This window comes from Myotis davidii, unplaced genomic scaffold (genome assembly GCF_000327345.1).
Source record: "Myotis davidii unplaced genomic scaffold, ASM32734v1 scaffold983, whole genome shotgun sequence".
NCBI lineage: Eukaryota > Metazoa > Chordata > Mammalia > Chiroptera > Vespertilionidae > Myotis > Myotis davidii.
Genome location: NW_006293914.1, coordinates 227,445 through 238,246, shown reverse-complemented (window position 1 = coordinate 238,246; position 10,802 = coordinate 227,445).

The window sequence follows — 10,802 nt, the reverse complement described above, 5'->3', positions numbered from 1 at the left end:
TTCTAGCTCTATAGAGAAGTAGTTTGTGTGATTAAGGACTATTTCTTCACCTACAAAAGGCACTGGGAGTTGTAATGAAGATTTCCTTCCTCTGACTTCACTGGGAAGGGTGGTTGATACGCCTGTGGTTCTGTGGTGTAGTCGGTAAGCAGGACGCTGCCATTTCATCTTGCCACCTTTTATTTTTTTATATATTTTAAAATATATATATATTTTTTGGTTTCAGAGAAGGGAGAGAGCTAGAGAGATAGAAACATCAATGATGAGAATCATTGATTGGCTGCCTCCTGGAGGGCGGGGGGGATGGAGCCTGCAATCCAGGCATGTGCCCTCGGCCAGAAATGAACCTGGGACCTTTCAGTCCGCAGGCCAACGCTCTATCCACTGAGCCAAACCGGTTTTGGCTCAATAACTTTTGAAATAGATACTAGAACACAGGATATTCTATTCTTTTTTTTTAAAAAAAAGTATTTTATTGATTTTTTACAGAGAGGAAGGGAGAGAGATAGAGAGTTAGAAACATTGATGGGAGAGAAACATCGATCAGCTGCCTCCTGCACATCTCCTACTGGGGATGTGCCCACAACCCAGGTACATGCCCTTGACTGGAATCAAACCCGGGACCCTTCAGTCCACAGGCCGACGCTCTATCCACTGAGCCAAACCGGTTTCGGCACCATGTTTCTCTTTTATTAGATAGGATTTCTTCTTCAGCCTGGTTGTATTTAGTTGGTTATCTTCATAATAATTGAGTTAGTGAGTCTATCTCACAAATACTTAAATACAATTTACCTTCGAAATGGTTTACATTTTATTTTGGTTTGGGTATAAGGAAAGTTTCATTTAGCTTATGGAACACATCCTCACAAAGTTCAACTTCATTGGCCCTTCTCAATATAACATTATATTGTGTTGAAATTATCTCCTCAGAACTTAATGGGCTAATTTGTACATATGAAAATGAGATTATCATTTTAATATCAAGAATATTATGTAACCCTCACCAAGTGAAAGGTAAAACTTGAATATGTCATGAGCTTTACTACGGAAAATATATTTTGAACTAAAACAGAATTACGTTTTTTAAATGGCCTGTTGTCACTTTTATTAATTTCCTTTTGTAGAATATAAAAGGTTCATGTTTTGTCTTTAATACTGTTTTGTTCCCAAGCATATTGCTGTCCTTGGGCAGGCCCCATAAGACTAATTGCAAACTTTCTATTCCAAATCAATGTAGGGAAGGGTACTGAAATGTAATAAAGCAGGGGTCCTCAAACTACAGCCCGCAGGCCACACGCAAATACAAATATTGTATTTGTTCCCGTTTTGTTTTTTTACTTCAAAATAAGATATGTGCAGTGTGCATAGGAATTTGTTCATAGTTTTTTTTAAACTATAGTCCGGCCCTCCAACGGTCTGAGGGACAGTGAACTGGCCCCCTGTTTAAAAAGTTAGAGGACCCCTGTAATAAAGTGATTTTTTTGACAATTAAATGCTTGAGACATGATTCATTAAGCACACTACAATCTACTGCCCCTATGGGAAGCAGATTCCTGTGGTTTAGTATATTAATAAGCATTATTATATTTTTTGCATTATTATATTTAATAATAAGCATTTTCAAAGAAATTGTGAAACTGAATTGATTTCTGACTAAACCCAAAACAGGATCATTGACCTAATTTTTCTTCAAGTGGAGCATTTCTTATACACCCTTAGACTTTCAAAAATACACTCTGAAATTTTCTCTTTTCATAGCACAGATGTCAGAGTAGCTTTTATAACAACTCTCTGTTCTATATTGTGAGATTCATACATAATTTTGTTAAAATGTCAACAATAACATTACTTCTCAGCCAACATAGGAATAAACACTTAAACAGATTTTAATTTTCATTGATTAACTAATTCACTGATTGTGTTTCCTCCAAAGAGCTCAAAATAAATTTAAAGACAAAAGAAATAACTGACCCTGTGATAGGATGCTCATTAAGACACCTGAAACAAACTCAGTTTTTAAATAATGGAAGAGGAAACCAAACCAATTTGTTAAATTTTTGTCTCCTAAAAAATATTAACACAGAAGTTCTGGAACCCAAATAAGTTGTGGAAGAAATCATTAAGTATGGCAAACTCAGCTATAAGAGACCTTTGAAAGCAATTTCTCAGAAAACAACTGCAGGTATCTAGATGTTTTCCAGGTTTCCTTGGGCTCGACTATATGGAAGATTTTTTCAGTGTGTGGAAATATCTACTTATAAATATGGCTATCTAACCCCAGAAACCTCATTTATTATTATCCTAGATTTGGGTGAAGAAACATTTTGATCCGAATATTTTACTCTCATTCTAGTCAGATATCTCTATCTCTATCTCTCTGGATCTCTGTCTCTCTCAGGGAATTCTCTAATTAGGCTAAAGATTAATATTTAACTCAAAATACTTATGGTGCCTTTAAAAAGTATCCCTAGTAATTTAAAGGGAAAGGGTTTTCAATATATAGTTGATACTATACTAAGCTGGATATTTTTAATGTGGAATTAATGCTGTTACATTTAGATTGTAATACATTTACAATGTAATTAAATTTGAAGACTTAAAGGGAAATTGCTGCTTTTTTATAGTAACACATTTATAGCCCAGCAAAATGAACACAGTGCAGTTACATATTCAAACTTAGCATTCATTGTACAGTGATTAAAACATTAAAAGAATATAACTGTATGTTTGAATCTATAGAATTCTGCATTGTCTTAAATGATTAAAATCCCTAGTTTAATACCAAGAAATTAAAATGTTTTGTGCAGAAAGGCATCATTATTCAAAAAATTTATTTCTTAATTCTGTCTTTTAACCGCAAGATCAGTACACAGGAGAAATAGATTTTAATTACATTTTGTTGTTATTTTTGCAGAAGCATTAACTGAAATATCCAGTATATGGCCATTTTCATGAGTGAGTTAAAAATCAACCATCATAAACTCCAGCAAGTATACATTACAAGATTTATAATTTTCAGGTCCTTTGAATAAAATACAACTGCTTTGTTATAGAAATTGTTACATCAAATGATACTACTGGCATAAACTATGATCTTGATATGACACACAAGCCTATTTAAAAATCAAGTACTTATGTATTATATAGTTATTGAATTTATTGTTTATTTAACACATTTCATCAAAAAACGTGCACCTTTTTTCATCAAAAAGTGTGCCAACTTGATAGTAAAACAATCCATGATTCAAAAGGCAGCAATTTCAAACCATTGTCTTCAGTGGTCCTTGACATAAAATACTCCAAGCATAAATTCAACATTGCATGCAAAAACTGGCCCTGTGCTTTAAAACAAGTCATCACACTGTTTACATACATAAAAGAAAGACAACTATACATGTATCATTTTCAAAAAATCCTAGGATGAAATATAACTAAAGAAAATTTTTACTAGAACAGATTTTTCCAGAAAATTCAAAAGCAAGTAAAGACACTGGAAAGTAGAACTTTGTTACAGGAACACATCTTGTGCATATATGAATATTTAACTTAAAGCTGTAACACGTGGGTCTAAATTGCAATGCATAAAATGTAAACTTTAACACATTCTAACCATAGGATTTTTAGCTTTGGATCTTTTTAAAACTATAAGACAACTCTAAAAACCCTAAATACCAGTCAAAGTGCAAAAGAGGTCCTTCAGAACATATCTCTTTGGTATATTATAGTCGCATAGATAACAAAATTAAATAATAAAATAAACTATTAGTTAAGGAAGTGGGTGAAAATCTCTGATTATCTCTTCTCCTCTTTGGAATTTTGTTTTGTTCCTGAAAAGTTACAAACAAAATTACAGGTAAGGCTTTTACCTGTAAATGTTCAAAATAATTGATTTCCAGGTTTTTTTTAGGTGGAATCTGAATGCATGCTATGAAAAACCATATTTGGAAACAAAGTAACGCTGCACTTTTCACCTGTGGGGAATGGAAGGTGTAAAGATACTTGCATGAATGAGACAAACTATGAATGACCAAGTCCACCTCAGTCCTGAGGAAATTCTGTGAATGCCATGGGCAGCATAGAATCATTCTGAGTCTTGTGCTGTTTATCTGAAATATTTTTAAGAAATATAATCTAGTCACACCACCAAAGGAAATCTTAATTTTAAAAGTCTATTAATTCTCCTTTAATTCAAGGGGAACTTAGTTTCCTTGAGTTACTCAGAGCAGCATCTACAAAATAATGAAGAAAGATATTAATATTCAAGTGACTTTTAAGACCAAAAATGTTGCCTGTGCTATGATTTCTAACACTAATAATAATGTACAAGATGGAATCAGTTAATTTAAGGGAAAACGTGACTCATTACAGCTACATAATTGGCTTTTGAAAGTATTCCAAATATTAGCCTCTTAGATTTTATCTTATTCTAACAAGTATAAATGTGTAACATTGTAAAGTGCTTGATTCAACATATGCAATGTTTCTTTGTATTTGTTTGATACTCTTCTTTTCTGGTTAGTGTTTTCTCTGCCCTACATAAGAAATTGTTAATCATGAAGATATTGCCTTTTTTGGTTTTATAAGTTTTATTATTCTAGCTTTTATATTTAGGTCTATGATCCAACTCAAATTAATTTGTGTGTATGGAGTGCGGTGGAGGGATGGAGGTTCATTACTTTTTCTAGATGGATATCTAGTTGCTCTAGCACCATTTGATTAAACAACATTCCTTTTCCCATTTAGTTGACTTGGCACCTTGATTGGATGTTAATTGATTATGTATATGTTTGTCTACTGAAATCTCTATTTTTCTACATGACACTCTATTTACTGTAGCATTATAGGGTATTGAAATCAGGGCATGTAAGCCTTCCAAATTTTTGAGATTCTTTCCCTCACTGTGTACATTTTAGAGTAAACTTGTCTTTATTTTTTTTTCCAAAAGGGCCTGCTGAGATTTTGATTGCATTAACTCTACAGGTCAATTGGGAGATAATTGACTTTTTAACAACTTTGAGATTTCCAATTCTTGAACATGGTATACTAGTATACCATGGGTCATTTTAAATGTATCTAAGCAATGACTTCTGATTGTCAGTATAAAAGTCTTAGATGTTTGTTGTTAGACTTATTTCTATTTCATGTTTTATATTACCAATGTAAATGGTATTATTTTTTGAAATCTTATTTTTAACACTTTGTGGTATGATATAGAATTAAATTTTCCTTTGTATGATGACTTTGTATACTTGGCCTTATAACATTCATTTATTACTTCTAGTAGGGGGTTTTTTTGTGTGTAGATACCTAATGATTTTGTACATATTAATGATCTGCTAAGCACAACAGTGTTAGCCTCTTCTTTTCTAATCTTTTTGTTTATCTCTTTATTTTGAATTATGGCACTGGCTAGGATTTCCAGTATCAGTGTTTACTAGAAATGGTGAGAGTAAATAATATCCTTGGCTTCTTCCAAATCTTACAGGAAAAGCTTTCAATATTTTATCATTAAGTATGATGTTAGCTGTGGTTTTTCACAAGTGTACATTAGCAGGTTGAGGAAATTCACTTTATTCCTAGTTTGGTGAGATTTTTTATCATGAATGGTATAAAATTTTGTCTGGTTCTTTTCTGCATTTATTGAAATGAGTACATAAATTTCCCCTTCATTATGTTAATATGGTGAATTACATTGAATTTTAAGTGTGTAATACAAGTATTTAAAGCTATATATTTTCTAGCTTCCTTAACTGCATCCACAAATTTTGATATGCTCCATTTTCATCCAACTTGCAATAATTCTAATTTATCTTGTGCTTTTACTTCTTTGTCCCATGTGTTTAGATTTATGTCATTTAATAACCAAATTTTAGGGATTATTGATTTCTAATATAATAAAAACAAATAAAAAGTGACTCTATTTGTGGGGTTCCCATGTGAGTCAATATTTATATTGAGCCCTATCAACCTTAGATTTTATTTTATGTCATAAATGAAATTTGGAACCAAATAAGTTATTCCTGGTCTAATAGATCCATCTAAACACAATGTATCATTACCTGGAATTCAGATACAAATCCAAAACTAGAAATTCAAAGGAAATATGTACATATAATAATAATAAACTTGTTCACACACAAGTTCACAAACAAGTCTGTTTTCTTTTTGTGTGTGTGCTGCCTTTGTATAGACAGCTCAGTATCACTCGCTGTGAAAATCTACAAAAACATTGGTTTGTATACAGAAATTTTATTTGAGTTGTTTTTAAATGGAAATGAACATTAGATTAGTTCTCATTGCTTCATACTGCCTTCATATATCAAATCTTGTATACAGATACAGAGAAGTGTGCATGTGTGCGTGTGTGTGCGAGTGTGTGTGTGTGTGTGTGTGTGTGTGTTTGTGTAGCAGAAACCTACTATAAGGAAAGAACATATTCTGTGAACTGAGTAAAAACATACTGGTAAAGCATTCTTGGATAGTATAGCTGATACCTTAAAAGTATTTTATCAGTATTTAGTTCTGAAGGATCTCTTGTAAGACACCACAGTATCGGAAACTTTCAAACTTATCAACCTTGTAAGAAAGAGTTTAACATGTTTATTAAATCCTAGCTAACAGAGTAGGCTTGCAACTTTATTTCTAAGTGCAAAGAGGTCTTATCCTATGCCAATTGCATACTTGGTAAAACTTTAAATTTTTTAGCCTTTAAACAAATAGTATAGAGTCTGTTCATATTATACCTGAAACCTATAGTCACCGATTTAAATCTTCAGACTGTCCCCTGGAATCAGGTCTTCTTTTCTTCTGTTTAGATTTTTCACCAACCTAAATAATAAATTAATTAGTAGCCAACAATGGTAATATAAGCTAATAAAAAAAGACATTACATTGCATTGCAGCTCAAAATTTCACAAAGCTATTGCACAGATTCAAAGACCTTCATGACACTGTTCTTGAGTCTTTTGAGTAACCTACAAAGGACTGAGGTTACTAGCAAAAGTGGTTATTATTTTAATGATACATCATTAATTTTCACCCTCCTATGTATACTCTTCCATCTTTAGGGTCAGAGTGCATGGTCAATGTAGCACTTCAGTTAAAATTATTGACACAATAAAATAATAATTTCATATAAATTTTCTAAGATTTGTGGGAGCTTTAGTCACAGTCCTCTTCCAAACAATATTCCTTTTTGCTTTGGGTTTTCTAAAATTAAACAGTATATTTGGCAGAACCATCTTTGCAATTGGTGCTAAGTGAAGTCAAATGCATGATAGGATAAGACTAAAAAGTCAATATTTGAACTGATAGAGAAGTGTGACTATGTTGTAAAGGAGCAGAGCATAATAGGCATTCATTAAAAATGTGATTTGATGAATGAATTAAATTACCACATGTAATGTGATCTATAACCATTACAAAGCCAGATGTATTAGCTAATGTCTGAGCAAAAGGTAAACCACAAAAACATGCAGACTCATAGCATTTCATTCTTTCAAAGCATATTTCACTCACCAAAGGTTAACATTCCTTTCAGTGAGCTATATAGGCATGGCTGAAGCAATGAAAATGAAACACTAATAAGAAATGTGATATTTCTGCTTCTTCAGACTGTATAACAAAGATACAAGTAAAGCAGAACATTTGATTAGATACCCATGTGCCCCAGGCGGAGGTCATCACAGGCATGGAGAACACACATACCATTGACCCTCAGCATCTTCATGGAGAAGCTGAATGACATCTCCATTTTTAATCAGGAGGTCTTCTGAGCCTCTTTTTCTGCAATCTGTTAAGGCTTTATTATTTGCCTGCTAACTGAAAGGTTGTTTTGAAAAATTACATTATAAACTTGATTGCAAAACTAGTTGCACAACTGCATGCTCTGTGACAAACAATTAGCACAGTACTTCAATGGTAAATGTGATAGCTGCAGCAGCTTTGCAGGAACAAACAAACATGAAGCAGTTTGTGATGGGGGAAAAAAGCGGAACACGTGCTTATTTAGCCTGAAGAACTCACTTTTATTTGCAAAAAGAGAGTTACACCATGAACTACACAGAAAATAACAGAGCACAACTAATTTAAGTTACATTAATCATAAGCATATATCCAGGAAAAAAAGAAAATTAAAATAATTTTAAAATACTGTTATTTACAATCTGCTCTCATGAAAACTTTATCTTGGCACATACAAAAGGCAATTGCCCTGAACAAAGATTTGCTTATGCCCCCAAAAGGATTTCTGGGCTTTATACTGCTTGGCAAGGGTAAAAATAATGGGTACAAAAATCTCTGGGTCCAATAGAAGCAGATTAAATGTTGTGCTTTACTTGACATTAATCTTTTTGCAGCTTTATATATTTTTTAAAGAATTAAGGTGTGTGTTTTTTATTTTACAGAGAGAGGAAGAGGGAGAAAGAGAGAAACATTAATGTGAGAGAAACATTGATCAGTCACCTCCCATACACACCCCAACTGGGGATCAAGCCCACAACCTAGGTATATGCGCTGCCCAGAAATCAACCACCAACACTTCAGTGCATGAGACAATGCTCAACCAACTGAGCCACAGTGGCCAGGGGTGCAACTATATTTTTAACTTGATTCATTAATAACCTAAGTAATCTAAGGCATACTGATTACATTTGGTTACAAAGCAGATTAAGAAGAAATAATATATCTCATGTCCAGATTTATTCCAAGATATTTCAAGCACAATATCTTACACACTGAATACATGACTTTAAAAAGTAAGAGGACCATAATTAATTTTTAAGGAAAGAAAAGAAATAACTGTGATGTCGAGTCTTTGCACATCCAACGGAATTAACTTAAAAACAATATCCACATCATTTGGGATGATTGTCTTTTGAGCAGTATTTTTACCAAATAGGCTAAGGAGCAGACAGGAAAGAGCTACTTGATATTTAATATAGTAGCTTCATAAAAATAGGAGAGCTAACCCCAATACCAGCTCTACGAGAAAAGCAGCACCCATTAGTTCTGACTTTTTTTCATTTTATAAAGTGAGGCTAAAAGAGAAGCTCATTGCAACCCATTTTGCTTTGGTGGAGCCTTCTTTTTTTGTATGCATTTAACTATTTTTTGTATGATTTTCTCAGTAGCACACCTTAGGGAATTATTGGGAGAAGAGGAAAACTAATAGGTTTTTCTACATTTCCATCCCCTATGATTAAAGCACTAATCAGTTTTGCACATTTGCTTTATTTTCTGACACTATAGGTGGGGAAATGCTTCCTGAAGACATTATCAGTTCTTGACAATCCCCTCATAGATTATCTATAGCAAATGTTTAAACCCCAAGTGTCTTCCCCTGACTTTTCACTAGCACCTAAACAACTACCATCCTTAAGCAGTATTAATTAAAGAAATGGAAGTTATTTTTATTATTAGTCTAAACCAGTGGTTCTCAGAGTTTAGGAGATAGACCTTTGGGGGTTCCTGACACCCTTCCAAGGGTTTTCAAGGTCAAAGCCATATGAAGACATTATTTCCCTTTCACCCTTATCCTCTCACAAGTATACAGTAGTAGAGTTTTCTAATAACTACCTGATGTATGATACCACAACAGACTGAATGAAAAGCAGATTAAAGAGACTTGCAAAAAAAAAAAATAAAGAGACTTGCAAAAATATTTTCTAACTAAATCTTGTGTTTTGAAAAATGTAAATTTTTAATAAAAATGTTATTTAAATGAACTTACAATGGGCTTATTAATATTTTTAAAGAGTGAATAAATAACTATATTTCTTAGTTTCAATTTATAATCTGATAAATATCAATAAATGTAAACAAGGACTCTTTGGAATTCTCAATAATTTTTAAGAATGTAAAGGATTCTTACTTTAAAAAATTTTAGCACTTATGGTCTAGACCAGCCGTGGGCAAACTACGGCCCGTTTGAAATGAATAAAACTAAAAAAACAAGAGACCGTACCCTTTTCATGTAATGATGTTTACTTTGAATTTATATTAGTTCACACAAACACTCCATGCATGCTTTTGTTCCAGCCCTCTGGTCCAGTTTAAGAACCCATTGTGGCCCTCGAGTCAAAAAGTTTGCCCACCCCTGGTCTAGACAATTAACTCTAGACAAATCTCCCAGCAACACTGAGCCTCAGTTTCCGCCTCTGTCCATTAGAGGTAATAAAGCCTGCCCTTCCTCTTAATAATACTATGAATATTAAATGGGAAATACTGTAAACTACTGTACATCTATGATTATGGTCACTGTATTATTAGCAGAAAGAATATCCTGTTACTTTTTTGAAGAAAGCATTCAGGTCAATGCTCTGCAGCTTTGTGATTATCCATGCCACCATTCCCATATCTCAGTATTAAAACTGCCAAATTGATTTTGTTGTTCTGAAGGACATCAAGCAGCAGTCCATTACAAAGCATCACTCCAACCTTCCAAGCTGGTGACTTCAGAAAACTGGAGATATACCCTAGTCCTAACATCCCTCTAATAATCCACAAGGATTGTAACAACATTGCAAACTACTTAAATAGCAAAAGTAAGTACAACACTTACTTTTGCCTTAAAGCAACCTCCTTTAGTTTTAGGGGGTGACCTCTTGCTCCAATATGCTGACATTTGGTATCATTAGCACATTTTTTAACAACTCACTAAAATATATTCCCCAGATGTTATTAATGTGTAATGTTTATTTCCTCTATTTTCCAATCTGGAATCTAAACTTTTTTTTTTAATTTCTTTATTGATTAAGGTATTACATATGTGTCCTTATCCCCCATTACCTCCCATCCCCCCA